The 16,444-nt window shown below is 47.7% G+C and overlaps 1 protein-coding gene across 3 annotated transcripts in view; it reads left to right on the forward strand.

Moving 5' to 3' along the window:
• The window catches only part of TBCK (TBC1 domain containing kinase), a 733,906-nt gene that overhangs the window by 365,834 nt on the left and 351,628 nt on the right, over positions 1-16,444 (forward strand). The window lies entirely within an intron of this gene.

The following is a 16,444-nucleotide window of genomic DNA, read 5'->3' on the forward strand; positions in this document are numbered from 1 at the left end:
GTATGCTGTGTAGTTATAACATGTGAGGTTCCTAATCAAATCTGCCCCTGAGTGTATATTTTCAGTGTAAGTGTGAGCCTTCTCTAACAAAAGCAAGTTTGTACCAATTGTATGGTGTTTGGCAGCCGTGCTGTGACCCAGCTTAGGCTTTGAAGTAGTTTTACACACTATCCAAATCTCCTTATCGTGCATGTGGACATTTATTTATTCTTCTAACGTTCACGTAACATTCTTCCTTTACATCCCAGATGTTTTGTATACTTTGTTGCCAGGGAACTCACTTGCAGCTCATGCAATGGGTGATTTTAGTGTAACATGAATGAATCGTGTGTATTTAATTACCGGTAGCTAAGTCCTTGATTCCCTTTATTGTGTAGTATATTTGCAGTACCCTGCAGACACTTCTGACAGTGTCAAAAGTAAACCTACTTAAAGTGATCATGGGTGAAGCCTAAATTAACTCCTCACAGTGCAGATTGGCTAAAGTAAAAACTTGTGATAGTATAAATAGCCTAAACAAACCTGCTGCACTGGCAGTGAAATGGCAAAGGGTGTTCGGCCTTGTCCAAGAGCGTTCCAAGTGGTTACCACGGTGATCTTTGTCATGTAGCCTTTGTGATCAAATGACGCAAATTACTAAATAATTGTAAGAGAAGCTTGGGAAGTGCTCTAAGGCCAGTCGTTTATTCATGCTGCCAGCCCTTTACTGCCTTGACCATGGACAGTAACTGATTTACTGACGTACAAATGTGACTCACGGTCAGATTAAAGGAACAAGCTTCAGCTGAAATAATAAATCTACATTGGGCGTGAATGCAAGCACATCCTTTTCAAGCTGAACCCAAAAAATATATTATTTTTCCCATTTTAAGAGTGTGTGTAGGGAATTTCAATATTCACATTACTGTGTTGATGCAATGTTGCTTCCCTGCATCCCAAAATGGCATGTTTTAGTTTGTGTAATGTTCCAAGAAAATATATTACATTTACTAACTTCATTTTCTCTAATGTCCTTGAGGATGCTGGGACTCCGTAAGGACCATGGGGAATAGACGGGCTCCGCAGGAGATAGGGCACTTTAAGAAAGCTTTGGACTCTGGGTGTGCACTGGCTCCTCCCTCTATGCCCCTCCTCCAGGCCTCAGTTTTACACTGTGCCCAGAGCAGGATGGGTGCACTGCAGAGAGCTCTCCTGAGTTCTCTGCCTAGAAGCATTTTTGTTTGGATTTTTTTTTTCTACTTTTTTACAGGGAGCACTGCTGGCAACAGGCTCCCTGCATCGAGGGACTGAGGAGAGAGGGGCAGACCTTCTTGTCTAAGATAGGCTCTGCTTCCTTGGCTACTGTACACCATTAGCTCCAGAGGGGGTTAACACAGGTTCTTACTGGGCGTCCACCCCCAGAGCCGCGCTGCCGTTCTCCTCACAGAGCCAGAAGAACCGAAGTCAGAAGACGTCAGGCGGCAGAAGCCTTCAGCTTCACTGAGGTAACGCACAGCACTGCAGCTGTGCGTCATTGCTCCCATACACCTCACATACTCCGGTCACTGTAAGGGCGCAGGGGGGGGGGGCGCGCCCTGGGCAGCAATATAACACCTCTATTATGGCAAAAAGACTATATACATGTACAGGTGGGCTCTGTACATGTATATAAAAGAGCCCCCGCCATATTTTAGTAAGTTTGAGCGGGACAGAAGCCCGCCGCCGAGGGGGCGGGGCTTCTCCCTCAGCACTCACCAGCGCCATTTTCTCTCCACAGCACCGCTGAGAGGAAGCTCCCCGGACTCTCCCCTGCTTACACACGGAGAAGGGGTGTTTAAAAGAGAGGGGGGGGGGGGCACATAATTGGCGGATAACCTATTATACAGCGCGGCTGGGGGAAAAACATTTTGTGTTGCTCTCCAGGGTCATTGCGCTGGGGTGTGTGCTGGCATACTCTCTCTCTGTCTCTCCAAAGGGCCTTGAAGGGGATACTGTCTTCAGAAAAGAGGTTCCCTGTGTGTGTGAAGTGTGTCGGTACGCGTGTGTCGACATGTTTGACGAGGAAGGCTCGCTTAATGTGGAGGGGGAGTGCTTGAATGTCATGTCGCCGTCGGCAACACCGACACCGGAATGGGTGGATATGCTGAATGTCTTGAATGCAAATGTCAATCTATTGCATAAAAGGTTAGACAAGGCTGAAGCTAGGGATCAGTCAGGTAGCCAGTCCATGCCTGTCCCTGTGGCGCCAGGCCCTTCGGGGTCTCAGAAGCGCACCATATCCCAGATCGATGACACAGATACCGACACGGATACTGACTCTAGTGTCGACTATGAAGATGCAAAATTACAGCCGATGGTGGCAAAAGGTATTCGGTACATGATTATTGCCATTAAAGAGGTTTTGCATATTACTGAGGAACCCCCTGTCCCTGACACGAGGGTACACATGTATAAAGGAAAAAAGCCGTTCCGTCCTCATTTGAACTGAGTGAATTGTGCGAAAAGGCTTGGGAATCTCCGGATAGGAGACCACAAGTTCCCAAAAGGATTCTTATGGCGTATCCTTTTCCATAAACGGATAGGATACAATGGGAATCTTCGCGTAAAGTAGACAAGGCGCTGACACGCTTGTCCAAAAAGGTGGCACTGCCTTCTCAGGATACGGCTTCCCTCAAGGATCCTGCTGATCGCAGGCCGGAAATTACCATGAAGCACATTTACACTCATTCAGGTACTATTGTTAGACCGGCTATGGCGTCGGCCTGGGTTTGTAGTGCGGTTGTGGCATGGGCAGATTCCTTATCTACGGAGATTGACACCTTAGATAGGGATGCCATTCAAATGACCATAGAGCATATCAGAGATGCTGCCATGTATATGAGAGATGCTCAGAGAGACATTTGTTTATTAAGCTCCAGAATAAATGCTATGTCTATTTCTGCTAGGCGGCTCTTGTGAACCCGACAGTGGACGGGAGATGCCGATTCAAAGCGGCATATGGAGTCCTTGCCTTACAAAGGGGAGGAGTTGTTTGGAGACGGCCTCTCGGACCTTGTCTCTACTGCTACGGCTGGTAAGTCAAATTTCTTACCTTATGTCCCCCCGCAGCATACAAAAAAGGCACCTCATTATCAAATGCAGTCCTTTCGTTCCAATAAAAACAAAAAGGTACGGGGATCGTTCTTTGTTGCCAGAGGGAAAGGCAGGGGAAAGAAGCTGCACACATCTAGTTCCCAAGAGCAGAAGTCCTCCCCTGCGTCTGCAAAGTCCACCGCATGACGCTGGGGCTTCCCGGGGGGAGGCAGATCTAGTGGGTGCTCGTCTTCGGTTTTTCAGTCACGTCTGGGTTCACTCGCAGGTGGATCCCTGGGCATTAGAGATTGTTTCTCAAGGATACAGGCTGGAATTCGAAGACTTGCCTCCTCGCCGGTTTTTCAAATCGGCTCTGCCGGCTTCCCCGTCAGAGAGGGAGCTAGTGTTGGCAGCAATCCAAAAATTGTATATTCAACAGGTGATTGTCACAGTTCCTCATCTCCAGCAAGGAGAGGGATATTACTCAACCCTGTTTGTGGTCCCGAAACCGGACGGTTCGGTCAGACCCATTTTAAACCTAAAATCCCTGAACCTGTACTTGAAGAGGTTCAAGTTCAAAATGGAATCACTCAGGGCGGTCATCGCCAGCCTGGAGGGGGGGGATTGGATGGTGTCCCTGGACATAAAGGATGCTTACCTTCATGTTCCGGTATTCCCCCCTCATCAGGCGTTCCTGAGATTTGCAGTGCAGGAATGTCACTACCAATTTCAGACGTTGCCGATTGGGCTTTCCACGACCCCGAGAATTTTCACCATGGTAATGGCGGAAATGATGGTGCTCCTGCGCAGGCAGGGGGTCACAATTATCCCATACTTGGACGATCTCCTCATAAAGGCGAGATCTCGGGAGAAGTTGCTGGACAGCGTGTCTCTGTCCATGAAGACGTTGCAGTTACACGGCTGGATTCTCAATATACCGAAGTCCCAGCTAGTCCCGACAACGCGTATAACTTTTTTGGGCCTGATTCTAGACACATACCAGAAAAAGGTTTTTCTTCCGGACGAAAAGGTTCAGGAGCTCATAGCCCTGGTCAGGAACCTATTAAAATCAAAACAGGTTTCAGTGCATCATTGCACGCGGGTCCTGGGGAAGATGGTGGCTTCATACGAGGCCATCCCTTTCGGCAGGTTCCATGCGAGGACTTTTCAATGGGACCTCTTGGACAAGTGGTCCGGGTCCCATTTACAAATGCATCGAAGGATCACCCTGTCTCCCAGGACCAGGGTATCTCTCCTGTGGTGGCTGCACAGTGCTCACCTACTAGAGGGTCACAGGTTCGGCATTCAGGACTGGGTCCTGGTGACCACGGACGCAAGCCTCCGAGGCTGGGGAGCAGTCACACTGGGAAGAAATTTCCAAGGTCTCTGGTCAAATCTAGAGACTTGTCTCCACATCAACGTCCTAGAGTTGAGGGCCATAAACAACGCCCTGCGTCAAGCGGAGGAATTGCTTCGGAAAAAAACGGTTCTGATTCAGTCAAACACTGTCACGGCAGTGACTCATATAAACCGCCAAGGCGGAACGAGGAGCAGAGTGGCCATGGCAGAAGCGACCAGGATTCTACGCTGGGCATAAGGCCATGTAAGCGCGCTATCAGCAGTGTTCATCCCGGGGGTGGACAACTGGGAGGCAGACTTCCTCAGCAGGCACGACCTGCATCCGGGAGAGTGGGGACTTCATCAAGAAGTCTTCGCACAGATCACTGGTCGGTGGGGACTGCCTCAAATAGACATGATGGCATCCCGTCTCAACAAAAAGCTAAAGCGGTATTGCACCAGGTCAAGGGACCCTCAGGCGGTAGCGGTGGACGCTCTGGTGACACCTTGGGTGTTCAGATCGGTCTATGTGTTTCCTCCTCTTCCTCTCATACCCAAAGTGTTGAGAATAATAAGAGTAAGCAGGGTCAGAACAATCCTCATTGTTCCAGATTGGCCATGGAGGACTTGGTATCCGGAGCTGCAAGAGTTGCTCACAGAAGATCCGTGGCCTCTTCCTCTAAGGCAGGACCTGCTGCGGCAGGTGCCCTGTCTGTTCCAAGACTTACCGCGGCTGCGTTTGACGGCATGGCGGTTGAACGCCGGATCCTAGCGGAAAAAGGGATTCCGGAGGAGGTCATTCCTACCCTGATCAAGGCTAGGAAAGACGTGACGTTAAAACATTATCACCGTATATGGCGAAAATATGTTTTTGTGTGAGGCCAGAGCTGCTCCTACGTAGGAGTTCCATTTGGGCCGTCTACTTCACTTCCTTCAAACAGGAGTGACTTTGGGCCTAAAATTAGGGTCCATAAAGGTCCAAATTTCGGCCTTATCCATTTTCTTTCAAAGAGAATTAGCCTCTCTTCCTGAAGTACAGACTTTTGTGAAGGGTGTGCTGCATATTCAGCCTCCCTTTGTGCCTCCGGTGGCGCCTTGGGATCTTAACGTGGTGTTACATTTCCTCAAGTCACCTTGGTTTGAACCACTCAAAACTGTGGAGTTGAAATACCTCACGTGGAAAGTGGTCATGTTGTTGGCATTGGCTTCGGCAAGACGTGTTTCAGAGTTGGCGGCTTTATCACATAAAAGCCCATACTTGGTTTTTCACATAGGGCAGAGTTGAGGACTCGTCCTCACTTTCTGCCAAAAGTGGTCTCATCTTTTCATGTGAACCAACCTATTGTCGTGCCTGTGGCTACACGGGACTTGGAGGATTCCGAGTCCCTGGATGTGGTCAGGGCTTAGAAGATTTATGTGACCAGAACGGCTAGAATCAGGAAGATTGAAGCTCTGTTTGTTCTGTATGCGGCCAACAAGGTTGGCGCTCCTGCTTCAAAGCAGACTATTGCTCGCTGGATCTGTAATACGATTCAGCAGGCACATTCTACTGCAGGTTTGCCATTGCCTAAATCGTTTAAGGCCCATTCCACTAGGAAAGTGGGCTCTTCTTGGACGGCTGCCCGAGGGGTCTCTGCATTGCAATTGTGCCGAGCTGTTACTTGGTCGGGTTCAAAAACCTTTGCAAAGTTCTACAAGTTTGATACCCTGGCTGAGGAGGACCTCATGTTTGCTCAATCGGTGCTGCAGTCATCCGCACTCTCTCGCCCGTTTGGTAGCTTTGGTATAATCCCCATGTTCCTTACGGAGTCCCAGCATCCTCAAGGACGTTAGAGAAAATAAGATTTTACTTACCGGTAAATCTATTTCTCGTAGTCCGTAGAGGATGCTGGGCGCCCGTCCCAAGTGCGGACTTCTTCTGCAAGACTTGTATATAGTTGTTGCTTACATAAGAGTTATGTTATAGTTTATCGGTTGAACCGAGGCTATGTTGTTGTTCATACTGTTGACTGGGTTGTGTATCACAAGTTATACGGTGTGATTGGTGTGGCTGGTATGGATCTCGCCCTTAGATTTACAAAAATCCTTCCTCGTACTGTCCATCTCCTCTGGGCACAGTTTCCCTAACTGAGGTCTGGAGGAGGGGCATAGAGGGAGGAGCCAGTGCACACCCAGAGCCCAAAGCTTTCATAAAGTGCCCTATCTCCTGCGGAGCCTGTCTATTCCCCATGGTCCTTACGGAGTCCCAGCATCCTCTATGGACTACGAGAAATAGATTTACCGGTAAGTAAAATCTTATTTACATCTTGCTATGCTGACTGAAATGTATATGTTATATATATAATCTTAAATACCTAATGTATCAATCTTGAGAGAGTCCTTAATGACTAGGGTAATCTGTAGCTTCATGAGACATATTTTGGGATTTTTGTAACGTGTTCTATTATAAAATAAAGCAATGTATGCTTTGCTGCCATGTAGACAGATGCAACAGTTTCCAAACGGTTACACAAAGGGGGTAATTCCAAGTTGATCGCAGCAGGAAATTTTTTAGCAGTTGGGCAAAACCATGTGCACTGCAGGTGTGGCAGATATAACATTTGCAGAGAGAGTTAGATTTGGGTGGGTTATAGTGTTTCTGTGCAGGGTAAATACTAGCTGCTTTATTTTTACACTGCAAATTAGATTGCAGATTGAACACACCCCACCCAAATCTAACTCTCTCTGTACATGTTATATCTGCCTCCCCTGCAGTGCACATGGGTTTTGCCCAATTGCTAACAGAATTCCTGCTGCGATCAACTTGGAATTACCCCCAAGATGTTGCTGCAAAATTTCATCTGTGGAATGTGGCCTTAGATATTCCCAGACTTACTAGCTCCACACCGGACATCACTGTGTCTGCCCCAGTTTATTTGTAGGCTCTAAAATCTGTGAAAAGGCTCGATGTGTCTGTACTGACATCACAACTGGGCAGGAATTTCAATTTGCCCACCCAGTTGAGAATTCAGCAACTGGCGGTCCCTGCAGCAGGCATATGGGCGGTCTGCAGGATATAACAGGCTTTGGCTGTGCTGCAGGGCTGACGCAATATGTTTGTGAACAGACATATCTTGGGAATACCCACCAATTTGCAAACAATATATCGTCCATTCGATAGAACAGGCGTAATATATTTTATCAAAGGGGAACCCATCATTAGACTGTTACAGTTCCGTGTCAGCACTTGTAAATTAAAAAGTAAAGGAGATAGGTAGAGGTATATTTTTAGTTTGTTAGGGACAGTTAGCAAATAGTTAGGGCTCTGACAGTTTAAACTTTAATCTTAGTGCTCAGTTAAAATTAAATAGATTTTTGCTTTTATGAAAAATTATTATTTAATATCTTTAATGTACATTGAAGATCAAGATGCGTCTTAGTCGCAATGCAACGTGACATGGACGCACCACAAGACTGTTGATGTTATGCTCGCCTAGTAAGCGCGCCACTCCTGCAGTGACTAGATGGGCTTCACCTTTAACAGCCGCAGTTCCCGTGTGAAATAAGTTCACCTGGTACTAGGATGCTGCCAGGACTTCTATGCAGTTACAAGGAGAATAGGCAGGCCAGGAGTAAGCTGAAGTGATAAGTGGGCACTTTAACAGCACAGGATGCAAGATAGGGTAAAAGTTTTGGAGACAGTAGCATAAGTAAGAGGTACAAAACAGACTGGACTAGGCAGGGATAGAGCAGACTGGAATATTGCAGAAAACAACACGGCTGGAACCACGTAGAATGTCTGCAGGAACTTGGAAGACATTTCACAGGAAACCACAGCAGGACAGGTAACCTTGGACACACTGAAGCTATAACCGGCAAAGCCCTGACTGTGCTTTAACTATTCAGGAAGTCAGTCAGAACCCCAGAAGAGAGACAGGTTCCTTGCAGCTACTCGTATTGCAGCTGAGTAGCTGCACATACAGAGACAGGCTCCTTAATTATACTGCAGCTGAGCAGAGACGGAATCTCCTGGCTGCTTAGTAATAGCCAGGACCAACAGGCAGTGCGGCGCAGAGAGTCCCAGTTGCCTAGCAGCAGCCGGGACCCGCAGAGATTGTGAGCCTCAGTGGTGGCTCATAACAGCTGATTAATTTTATATGTGACACTTGTTTATCTGTGTGTGTGACTGAGTCTCTAAATATGTATATGAAGTGGTACAGTGCAGCAGCGGCTTTCTTCCACGATAACTTCTTTTCTCTAACGTCCTAGTGGATGCTGGGGACTCCGAAAGGACCATGGGGAATAGCGGCTCCGCAGGAGACTGGGCACAAAAGTAAAAAGCTTTAGGACTACCTGGTGTGCACTGGCTCCTCCCCCTATGACCCTCCTCCAAGCCTCAGTTAGATTTTTGTGCCCGAACGAGACGGGTGCAGGCTAAGGGGCTCTCCTGAGCTGCTTAGTGTAAAAGTTTAAAGTAGGTTTTTTATTTTCAGTGAGACCTGCTGGCAACAGGCTCACTGCACCGAGGGACTAAGGGGAGAAGAAGCGAACTCACCTGCGTGCAGAGTGGATTGGGCTTCTTAGGCTACTGGACATTAGCTCCAGAGGGACGATCACAGGCCCAGCCATGGATGGGTCCCAGAGCCACGCCGCCGGCCCCCTTACAGAGCCAGAAGAGTGAAGAGGTCCGGAAAATCGGCGGCAGAAGACGTCCTGTCTTCGATAAGGTAGCGCACAGCACCGCAGCTGTGCGCCATTGCTCTCAGCACACTTCACACTCCGGTCACTGAGGGTGCAGGGCGCTGGGGGGGGGCGCCCTGAGACGCAATAAAAAACCTTTATTTGGCAAAAAATACATCACATATAGCTCCTGGGCTATATGGATGCATTTAACCCCTGCCAATTTTTCCATTAAAAAGCGGGAGAAAGGCCGCCGAGAAGGGGGCGGAGCCTATCTCCTCAGCACACTGGCGCCATTTTTTCCTCACAGCTCCGTTGGAGGAAGGCTCCCTGACTCTCCCCTGCAGTCCTGCACTACAGAAACAGGGTAAAACAAGAGAGGGGGGGCACTAAATTGGCATATTAATATATACAGCAGCTATATTAGGGAAAAACACTTATATAAGGTTATCCCTATATATATATATATATATATATATATAGCGCTCTGGTGTGTGCTGGCAAACTCTCCCTCTGTCTCCCCAAAGGGCTAGTGGGGTCCTGTCCTCTATCAGAGCATTCCCTGTGTGTGTGCTGTGTGTCGGTACGCTGTGTCGACATGTATGAGGAGGAAAATGATGTGGAGGCGGAGCAATTGCCTGTGTTAGTGATGTCACCCCCTAGGGAGTCGACACCTGACTGGATGGTCTTATGGAAAGAATTACGTGATAGTGTCGGCACTTTACAAAAGACTGTTGACGACATGAGACAGCCGGCAAATCAGTTAATACCTGTACAGGCGTCTCAAACACCGTCAGGGGCTATAAAACGCCCGTTACCTCAGGTCGATACAGACACTGACACGGACACTGACTCCAGTGTCGACGGTGAGGAAACAAACGTATTTTCCAGTAGGGCCACACGTTACATGATCACGGCAATGAAGGAGGTTTTGAACATTTCTGATACTACAAGTACCACAAAAAAGGGTATTATGTGGGGTGTGAAAAAACTACCCGTAGTTTTTCCTGAATCAGATGAATTAAATGAGGTGTGTGATGAAGCGTGGGTTTCCCCCGATAAAAAACTGCTAATTTCTAAAAAATTATTGGCATTATAACCTTTCCCGCCAGAGGTTAGGGCGCGTTGGGAAACACCCCCTAGAGTGGATAAGGCGCTCACACGATTATCAAAACAAGTGGCGTTACCGTCTCCTGATACGGCCGCCCTCAAGGAACCAGCTGATAGGAAGCTGGAAAATATCCTAAAAAGTATATACACACATACTGGTATTATACTGCGACCAGCAATCGCCTCAGCCTGGATGTGCAGTGCTGGGGTGGCTTGGTCGGATTCCCTGACTGAAAATATTGATACCCTGGACAGGGACAATATATTATTGACTATAGAGCATTTAAAGGATGCATTTCTATATATGCGTGATGCACAGAGGGATATTTGCACTCTGGCATCAAGAGTAAGTGCGATGTCCATTTCTGCCAGAAGAGGGTTATGGACGCGACAGTGGTCAGGTGATGCGGATTCCAAACGGCATATGGAAGTATTGCCGTATAAAGGGGAGGAGTTATTTGGGGTCGGTCTATCGGACCTGGTGGCCACGGCAACGGCTGGGAAATCCACCTTTTTACCCCAAGTCACTTCGCAGCAGAAAAAGATACCGTCTTTTCAGGCTCAGTCCTTTCGTCCCCATAAGGGCAAGCGGGCAAAAGGCCACTCATATCTGCCCCGGGGCAGAGGAAGGGGAAAAAGACTGCCGCAGACAGCCTCTTCCCACGAACAGAAGCCCTCCCCCGCTTCTGCCAAGTCCTCAGCATGACGCTGGGGCCTTACAAGCGGACTCAGGCACGGTGGGGGCCCGTCTCAAGAATTTCAGCGCGCAGTGGGCTCACTCGCAAGTGGACCCCTGGATCCTGCAGGTAGTATCTCAGGGGTACAAATTGGAATTCGAGACGTCTCCCCCCTCGCCGGTTCCTGAAGTCTGCTTTACCAACGTCTCTCCCCGACAGGGAGGCGGTATTGGAAGCCATTCACAAGCTGTATTCCCAGCAAGTGATAATCATGGTACCCCTCCTACAACAGGGAAAGGGGTATTATTCCACGCTGTTTGTGGTACCGAAGCCGGACGGCTCAGTGAGACCCATTTTAAATCTGAAATCCTTGAACACTTACATAAAAAGGTTCAAGTTCAAGATGGAGTCACTCAGAGCAGTGATAGCGAACCTGGAAGAAGGGGACTATATGGTGTCTCTGGACATCAAGGATGCTTACCTCCATGTCCCAATTTGCCCTTCTCACCAAGGGTACCTCAGGTTTGTGGTACAGAACTGTCACTATCAGTTTCAGACGCTGCCGTTTGGATTGTCCACGGCACCCCGGGTCTTTACCAAGGTAATGGCCGAAATGATGATTCTTCTTCGAAGAAAAGGCGTCTTAATTATCCCTTACTTGGACGATCTCCTGATAAGGGCAAGGTCCAGGGAACAGTTAGAGGTCGGAGTAGCACTATCTCAAGTAGTACTACGACAGCACGGATGGATTCTAAATATTCCAAAATCGCAACTGATTCCGACGACACGTCTGCTGTTCCTAGGAATGATTCTGGACACAGTACAGAAAAAGGTGTTTCTCCCGGAAGAGAAAGCCAGGGAGTTATCCGACCTAGTCAGGAACCTCCTAAGACCAGGCCAAGTGTCAGTACATCAATGCACAAGGGTCCTGGGAAAGATGGTGGCTTCTTACGAAGCGATTCCATTCGGCAGATTCCACGCAAGAACTTTTCAGTGGGATCTGCTAGACAAATGGTCCAGATCGCATCTTCAAATGCATCAGCGGATAACCCTGTCTCCAAGGACAAGGGTGTCTCTCCTGTGGTGGTTACAGAGTGCTCATTTCCTAGAGGGCCGCAGATTCGGCATTCAGGATTGGGTCCTGGTGACCACGGATGCCAGCCTGAGAGGCTGGGGAGCAGTCACACAGGGAAGAAATTTCCAGGGCTTGTGGTCAAGCATGGAAACGTCACTTCACATAAATATCCTGGAACTAAGGGCCATTTACAATGCCCTAAGTCAGGCAAGACCTCTGCTTCAGGGTCAGCCGGTGTTGATCCAGTCGGACAACATCACGGCAGTCGCCCACGTAAACAGACAGGGCGGCACAAGAAGCAGGAGGGCAATGACGGAAGTGGCAAGGATTCTTCGCTGGGCGGAAAATCATGTGATAGCACTGTCAGCAGTGTTCATTCCGGGAGTGGACAACTGGGAAGCAGACTTCCTCAGCAGACACGATCTTCACCCGGGGGAGTGGGGACTTCACCCAGAAGTCTTCCACATGATTGTGAACCATTGGGAAAAACCAAAGGTGGACATGATGGCGTCCCGCCTCAACAAAAAACTGGACGGATATTGCGCCAGGTCAAGGGACCCTCAGGCAATAGCTGTGGACGCTCTGGTAACACCGTGGGTGTACCAGTCAGTGTATGTGTTCCCTCCTCTTCCTCTCATACCAAAAGTACTGAGAATCATAAGAAGGAGAGGAGTAAAGACTATACTCGTGGCCCCGGATTGGCCAAGAAGGACTTGGTACCCGGAAATTCAAGAGATGCTCACGGAAGACCCGTGGCCTCTACCTCTAAGAAAGAACCTGCTCCAGCAGGGACCATGTCTGTTCCAAGACTTACCGCGGCTGTGTTTGACGGCATGGCGGTTGAACGCCGGATCCTGAAGGAAAAAGGCATTCCGGATGAAGTCATCCCTACCCTGATCAAAGCCAGGAAGGATGTGACCGTACAACATTATCACCGTATTTGGCGTAAATATGTTGCGTGGTGCGAGGCCAGGAAGGCCCCTACAGAGGAATTTCAACTGGGTCGATTCCTGCATTTCCTGCAAACAGGACTGTCTATGGGCCTCAAATTAGGGTCCATTAAGGTTCAAATTTCGGCCCTGTCAATATTCTTCCAAAAAGAACTAGCTTCTGTTCCTGAAGTTCAGACGTTTGTCAAGGGAGTACTGCATATACAGCCTCCTTTTGTGCCTCCAGTGGCACTTTGGGATCTCAATGTAGTTTTGGGATTCCTAAAATCACATTGGTTTGAACCACTCACCACTGTGGACTTAAAATATCTCACATGGAAAGTGGTAATGCTGTTAGCCCTGGCTTCAGCCAGGCGTGTTTCAGAATTGGCGGCTTTATCCTATAAAAGCCCTTACCTAATTTTTCATACGGACAGGGCAGAATTGAGGACTCGTCCTCAATTTCTCCCTAAGGTGGTTTCAGCTTTTCACTTAAACCAGCCTATTGTGGTGCCTGCGGCTACTAGGGACTTGGAGGATTCCAAGTTACTGGACGTAGTCAGGGCCCTGAAAATATATGTTTCCAGGACGGCTGGAGTCAGAAAATCTGACTCGCTGTTTATCCTGTATGCACCCAACAAGCTGGGTGCTCCTGCTTCTAAGCAGACGATTGCTCGTTGGATTTGTAGTACAATTCAGCTTGCACATTCTGTGGCAGGCCTGCCACAGCCAAAATCTGTAAAAGCCCATTCCACACGGAAAGTGGGCTCATCTTGGGCGGCTGCCCGAGGGGTCTCGGCTTTACAACTTTGCCGAGCAGCTACTTGGTCAGGGGCAAACACGTTTGCTAAATTCTACAAATTTGATACTCTGGCTGAGGAGGACCTGGAGTTCTCTCATTCGGTGCTGCAGAGTCATCCGCACTCTCCCGCCCGTTTGGGAGCTTTGGTATAATCCCCATGGTCCTTTCGGAGTCCCCAGCATCCACTAGGACGTTAGAGAAAATAAGAATTTACTTACCGATAATTCTATTTCTCATAGTCCGTAGTGGATGCTGGGCGCCCATCCCAAGTACGGATTGTCTGCATTACTTGTACATAGTTATTGTTACAAAAATCGGGTTATTGTTGTTGTGAGCCATCTTTTCAGAGGCTCCTTCTGTTATCATGCTGTTAACTGGGTTCAGATCACAAGTTGTACGGTGTGATTGGTGTGGCTGGTATGAGTCTTACCCGGGATTCAAAATCCTTCCTTATTGTGTACGCTCGTCCGGGCACAGTATCCTAACTGAGGCTTGGAGGAGGGTCATAGGGGGAGGAGCCAGTGCACACCAGGTAGTCCTAAAGCTTTTTACTTTTGTGCCCAGTCTCCTGCGGAGCCGCTATTCCCCATGGTCCTTTCGGAGTCCCCAGCATCCACTACGGACTATGAGAAATAGAATTATCGGTAAGTAAATTCTTATTTTTGCTTCATATACAGACTCTGTCGCACACATATATACAGATTAATCAGCACAGTCTACTGGCTTGTCCTAGTCACATCACATTGTGATTAAGATGCATTTTCCACCAAAAAAGAAGCTCAGCGCAAACAGTTTTGCATGAAACCTGTTAGCTCATTCCCACCAGGCATCTCGCAACACATGGTGAACTGAGGCTAAATGTATGAGGACATATCTGTATTGTTCCCTTTTCTCTAAGCACTGTGAAAACTGGAGAGATGTGGAACGGTCAGCTACTGAGCATCCTTCTCACATGCTTGACACTTCACCTGCTCAAGTTAGAAGTTGATTAGCTTAATACTTTAGTATCTGGAACTGCTGAGGAGAATCATAGCAATACATTTCCGGGTAGTTCCTTCATCCCTTGTCAGAGTTAAAAATAAGGCAAGGCACTGCCCGTATGTGTTTGTGTATATAAAATCAAGCATACAGCCATCACCGTATACATACGTTAGCAGTAGAATGGGCCATATTGAGGAACTCAATGACTTTCAACATGGCAGATTTATATGATGCCATCTTTACAGCAAATCAGTTGGTCAGACTTCTGGCATGTCATGATCAACTGCATGTGCTGCTGTTGTAGTGCTTTATGACCATCACTGCTTACCTGGCTTCCATCAAGGTGTTTCTTCCTGCCCCCTCCTAATCCCAAGTGTGAGAAAACGGTGCTGTTTGTTCAGCCACTTTTGGGTACACCTTTTATTGGAGGGGATAAGAGAGCTGCTTGAAGTTACATTCCATCTTATGGTGGTCGGTGAGAATGCCTGAGGATTTTTTAAAAAAACGTAAGACTTTTAGATATTGGAGAGGTGTATATAAGTGATAAATCCATCATGCAATACCATCATGGAGGTTTCTGATTGGCTCCAAATTTATTCTGCAGCAGGACAACGACCCTAAACATACAGGCAATGGGCCTAATTCTGAGTTGATTGCAGCAGCAATTTTGTTAGCAGTTGGGCAAAACCACGTGCACTACAGGTATGGCAGATATAACATGTGCAGAGAGAGTTAGTTTTAAGTGTGGTGTATTCAAACTGAAATCTAAATTGCAGTGTAAAAATAAAGCAGCCAGTATTTACCCTGTACAGAAACAAAATAACCCACCCAAGTCTAACTCAATCTGCAAATGTTATATCTGCCCCCCTGCAGTGCACATGGGTGGTCATTCCGAGTTGTTCGCTCGTTGCCGTTTTTCGCAACGCAGCGATTAGGTGGAAAATGCGCATGGTACGCAGAGCGCATGCGCTAAGTAATTTAACACAAAACTTTGGAGATTTGCACAAGCTCGAGCAACGTTTTTTCAACGCTCGAGTGATCGTAGTGTGATTGACAGGAAGTGGGTGTTTCTGGGCGGGAACTTGGCGTTTTCAGGGAGTGTGCTAAAAAACACAGGCGTACCAGGTAAAAACGCAGAAGTGGCTGGCCGAACGTAGGGCGTGTTTGTGACGTCAAACCAGGAACTAAACAGTCTGCAGTGATCGCAATCTAGGAGTAGGTCTGGAGCTACTCAGAAACTGCAAGGAATTATTTAGTAGCAATTCTGCTAATCTTTCGTTCGCTATTCTGCTAAACTAAAATACACTCCCAGAGGGCGGCAGCCTAGCGTTTGCAATGCTGCTAAAAGCAGCTAGCGAACGAACAACTCGGAATGAGGGCCTTGGTTTTGCCCAATTGCTAACAAACTTGCTGCTGCGATCAACTCAGAATTACCCCCAATGTCATTAAGAACTAACTACAGCATAAAAAAGAACAAGGAAGGAGTTCTGGAAGTGATGATATGGTCCCCACAGAGCCCTAATCTCAACATCATCGAGTCTGTCTGGGATTACATGAAGAGACATCCACAAACGAGCTGTGGTTAGTTCTCCAAGATGTTTGGAACGACCTCCCTGCTGAGTTCCTTCAAAAAACTATGTGCAAGTGTACCTAGAAGTATTGATGGTGTTTTGAAGGCAAAGACTGGTCACACCAAATATTGATTTAATCTAATTTCTATTCTGTTTATTCACTTTGCATTTTGTTAATTGATAAAAATAAACTATTAACACTTCTATTTTTGAAAGCATTGTTACTTTGCAGCATTTTCTCTACACCTGCC

The sequence above is a fragment of the Pseudophryne corroboree genome, chromosome 1 (genome assembly GCF_028390025.1).
Source record: "Pseudophryne corroboree isolate aPseCor3 chromosome 1, aPseCor3.hap2, whole genome shotgun sequence".
Classification (NCBI taxonomy): domain Eukaryota; kingdom Metazoa; phylum Chordata; class Amphibia; order Anura; family Myobatrachidae; genus Pseudophryne; species Pseudophryne corroboree.